The 5044-nt window shown below is 41.5% G+C and overlaps 1 long non-coding RNA gene across 1 annotated transcript; it reads right to left on the minus strand.

Moving 5' to 3' along the window:
• Positions 1 to 233: 233 nt before the first annotated feature.
• Positions 234 to 3885, minus strand: LOC116491169. Its single transcript, XR_004253463.1, has 3 exons — positions 3659 to 3885; positions 2140 to 2454; positions 234 to 474 (listed from the first exon to the last, which is right to left on the minus strand). It is a non-coding gene; the product is annotated as an uncharacterized LOC116491169 (long non-coding RNA).
• Positions 3886 to 5044: the final 1159 nt, after the last annotated feature.

The raw sequence follows: 5044 nt of genomic DNA on the forward strand, positions 1-5044 counted from the left end.
TCCCCAAAGAGTCTACTAACTAAGAGTAGTTATACTCCGGTGACAAAGGCAAACATTGAATATGTTCTTGGATTCTGCTTTTGAAACATAATAGTTTCCACTTTGTTATGTGCAAAAGTGTTTGACCAGAAAATACCCTTTATTTTCTGTAAATTCTTTATTATTATTATCATTATTTTATTTAAAAAAAAAAAGAAAAAAAAAAAAAAAAAGAAGAAAAAAAAGCCCAAAGAGCTGGCTCTGCAAACCGCTTACATTTTCTTTTATTGTCAGCAAGCATCCAGGAAGTGTCAGTCTAAGCCCATTCAGCCATATATCGTTCCCAGCCCACCTCTTTGCTGGATGCCTTCTGTGCGGGGACGAGAAGCAGAGCAGGCAGGGCGCGGAGGCACGGCGCTGCACTGACGTGCACTAGGCATGCAGGAGCTGGTGCGGCATCACCTTCTCTGGACATGGGCTGCTCATCCCGAGGCACTTAAGGGATTAATGAAATGAAATTGTTTTTGGACTTGCTGCACTCTCGCTTATCTTTTAAATCCATAATGTCCCACAGAAGGCAAAATGTAGTAATTTTAGTCAGCAGCCTCTCATTAATTTTCTACCTTTGGGGGAACATACATTTATAGAAAGAGGGACTATATGGAGGCTAAGCTCATCACATGGCTTTTCACTTAAAGAGCTCAGCATGGCACAGCAGAGGCAGAAGCGTAACACGCTTCAAATGAAAGCATTCTCAGAGTGGATGCATGCCTCAACTGTGTCTGCAGATATATGTATCTTTATGTATATATATTTATATATATATATTTATATATATATGTATATATACACACATATATACAAACCTATGGAGTCACCAGTTTTGAAGATAATCTTTTAGGTTAAGTATTTTCCCACATTAAACTGATAATTATCCCCTCCTTTTCTTCCTCTGTCCCCAGACACCAAACAAGCTGGATTTTTGCTTCATGTATTATTTATGCCATGGAATTAATATGCAGATTCACAAAAACTTAAAAACTCATAATTATTCATAAAGGGCTTTAAGGTTATTTAGTACATATTTATGAAACTTTATGTTTGCTAGGAACTGTGTTTGAAAGTGCTATGGAAGGGTGTTGACTGAGGTTAATTACTAGCATGGAGAGTAATCTGAAAATGATCAAACTCTTTGAATGAAAATATTTGTCAGTATTTCTGATCTATATTTAAGTGAAGTAATGGACATCAATAGCCTTGCAAATGTATTCGGAAATGGCTCTGCAAGAAAGGAGATTTGCATATCTAATGCAAACAACCAATGAGGAAAAATATCGTTAGACACCTTTGATCGCTCAGCAAATGTAATAAATGATAGAGATTTATCCTGCTTGTTGTCCATCTGTGCTGAGTTATGTTATGCTCTTATATAAATATGATCTAGTCTAGAAAATATTAGCACCGATTTAAAGTAGCCAGAATCCTCCCCTCTATTCTGGAATAAGGTTCAGAACCGAGGCATGAGCTGTTTATGATAGCCAAGATTTCTGTAGAAGTTACTTAGGGTAAGTACAGGCTGTATGTAAATAATACATTATATTGGTTTTATATTTACATAAATCTTTCTATCTTATGCATAATTAACTTCCTTTCTAATCCATTGTGCTCGAAGGTTGGAAACCTATAAAATATGCTATGGGTTACGTTGTGTCAAACAAGCAGCACTGGCAGCAATTCAGAAAGATAGGAAGCACACAAAATAATATTACTGCTCTAATCCTACCAACAGGTATAAAGATGCTTAATTTTATGACCTTGACTGGACCAGCAACATCTGTGTGTGTGAGAGAGCTCAAAGGGTTGGGGCTGTATCCTGCCAGAGACCAAGTGTCTCCAGGGGCTGTGTTGGCTGCAGAGCACAGTGACTCTGGAGTAAGGCACACAGGTGCTTACAGTGATGGGATGTGTTAATCTCATAAATGTGGGGTTTACTTAACCTATGCTTTTCTTAAGATGTGTATCAATTGATGAGCTTATTACCCAGAATCTATTGCGTACAAATAAATACAGCACTTAGAGTTATTTATTTGAACATATCATGTTAAACCTATAAAAATATTAGAAAGCTCTAGATCTTGATTAAACAGAAACAAATGATACCTTGGTTGGCAGCAGTAATTATTATCTCGGCATAGGATAACTCTAGAGTGGCTCTGGACATGTCAGACCCTATTCATACTCATCCTTTGTTTTTTGAAGGCATAGAGATCACTTATCATTGAGGGTCTGAACATTTTGTGCTGATTTAACAACAGATATGTTTCTCCTCTTTCCTTCTCCATAGGTAAATGTGCTTATATCCCTGGCCAGGTCCCCTTGGTTATATGAGCAGCTCTGTAACAGCTCCTGCAAGTTGCTTTGTGGGGGCTGCACGTTAGGAAGGGTGATTCTGTCTGCTCCAACAGAGTAGAAATGCTGCAGAAATAATAACAACAGCAATAATGGTGATGATGATGATGAGCGTAGACTGATCCTTCTTTTAAGGTTAGTTGGAAACTCGGGATCATCTCATGTTCTTGGCTTGTATGTGGCAATGCAAAGGACTTTGTGGCCCATTACTGATGCTGCTTCCCCTGGATGGTTTCTAACGAGGCTCTGCTTGGCATTCAGGGTGACCTTTCCACACTGTGTGTGTGTGTGTGTGAGAACACAAGCAGACCCCGAGGCCCCCCTGTCCCTATCAGCTTGGTTTGTCTGTGTCATGCTCTGCAGCACAGTGGATTTTGCTCCCACGTCTTATTCCAGCACTCATAAGGCCGTGGTGAAAGAGAGGTTGTCTCTGCAAGAACCAGTTTTGGCATCTTTATTTTCCTCAGCCAGACCATGAGAGGTGTATGGGGACCTTTGTGTCCCTCAGCATCACTGCAGCCTCTCACTGGCTCTGCCCCCTGGGGGCTGTCTTTTTATCGCTGTTCCACTCTGGGCTAAAATTGACCAGCTCAAACTGAAAAACCAAGCCAAGGTGAATCAGGCTCTCCCCCTTCCTTCCTGGCCCTGCTCTGGATCTCTAGAGCAAGGTCATCTGGATGCAACTAGGAGGCGAAGGGGACAGCTGAAGCCTCAGCCACACAGAGGCGACACCATCAAACAGTCTCTTTCTCATGCTCTTCATGGAGGAGCAGTCCTTGCCAAAGATATTTTGAAATAAATGGAACAATAATATAGCCATAATAGTTGCCCTAAGTGCAATGACTATAGCCTGGATAGATTTGTAATCTCTTTTAATAAATACATTAAATTATTTGAAATAATGTCTTATTTGCCAACAGCTTATTCCATAAATATATATGGAATATAAAATAGGAGAGATTCCCTGACATAATTAAAATTGTACAGCCAAGTAGGAGGCAGGGAATAGTGTTATCTTTTCAGCTGCAAACTCTTTTACAGAAATATTTCTCACACACAAGCCTTCTATTTACCTTTAGGGACAGTATAATTGCATACTGAAAGCGGTTCAGCTCCAAGGCGCTGGCGGCTGGTGCCTCCACCTCCTACCCCCGCCCCAGCTACAGCTTGCTCAGACACACCACGGTTCCCCTCTGCAGGACCAAGGGCACCCCAGACCCTGCCACCTGCATGGACACAGCCCCAGATGCTACATTAAGGTCTCTTTTACCTTGAAACAAATACATCATTCCTTTGCCATCCTGGAGAGGCAGCCTGGATGTTCGTCCTTCTCTGTGGCAAGGGGCTGAAGGCACTCAGGAGAGATCTGGGGAAAGATTTCTCATATTTACCATCTCCAGAAGGTCCAGAGCTAAGCGGAGACATTTGAACAAAGGGTATGAAGGTTACAGCAGTGGGTTTTTATCCTCTGTGCAGACAGGGCATCAGGCAGGGTGCTATATGTGTTGTTCAAATGTCTTAATGCCATTACCTAAAAGGATTAGGTCTGCATCGCAGAAACCATGAATAATGCAGTAGGTTATTGATTAGATCTATTCTTAACAGTTAATGTATTGGATTTTGGAGTGTTGGGAATTTATATACAGGATGACACACCAAAAAAATGCGATCAATGCTGGTTTAGTATCTTATACTGGATGTTACATCATCCCGCCTACAAAAGCCTATTTATAACAAAGGCTTTTTACTTCCTCAGCAAATTCATCTGGAGAAACTGTCTCCTTGCACTGCAGACTATTGTGTCAGGCAGTAATTTACCTCTCATCTAAGGATTGGCATCTGCTAAAATAACTGGAAAGAACAGAAGTTTCTGGACTCAGGATTTGAGGAGTCCTGCTCCACCTGCCCAGCTGCACACCAGTATGCAAGGCATCGTACCCAGCTTTGAACTGCTGCCTCTAGAAGGTCCTTTGCTATACACTGGAAGTGTGCAAATGGGGAATTAGCACACAGTAGCTGTAAACTCACCCCACCGCTGCATGCTGACTTCCCTATGAAAGCCTTTGCAGGATTAAAACATGAGGTTGGAAGGATAGGTGGTACAATGGCACAGGCAGTAGGAGCAACAATATATGTACAGTGTAAGTGATAGCTGGGAGACAAGAAGCCAATGCAAATCTTTGCTTGCTTTGCTGAAGAGGTCACTTACAAGGCTTCTAGCAGTCTTCTCTCTGAGAGGGACAGCCAGCAATTTGTTCCATGGCCTGTTGTTCTCTGAGGAGGCTCAGTTTTATTTTCAGCTATTCTTCATGGCTGTGCAGTGGCTGCAAGGTGATGTGATTTCTTAGGGTTGTTGTCATCTAAAAAAGGAAAACAAACAAGACCGTGGCCTCTTGCTGTGCCCCTTCCCTGTGTGACTTAACCGTCCCACCTAGGGACCATCATCTCACCTCTTCTCACCAGGAAACAGACCACCTAAAGCTGAACTGATAACTTCCACACTTCCTTCTCTGCACCAGGAATCATGGCAAATGGGCTTTAAATGCATTATGAAGGGGGGAAAATTTAATGAAATAATAGATATCCTGCAATGACTTCATGATACAAAATACAAAATATGTGCATGCCTGCATACAAAATATGTGCATGCCAAAAT

This window comes from Aythya fuligula, chromosome 7, assembly GCF_009819795.1.
Source record: "Aythya fuligula isolate bAytFul2 chromosome 7, bAytFul2.pri, whole genome shotgun sequence".
In the NCBI taxonomy this organism is placed as follows: domain Eukaryota; kingdom Metazoa; phylum Chordata; class Aves; order Anseriformes; family Anatidae; genus Aythya; species Aythya fuligula.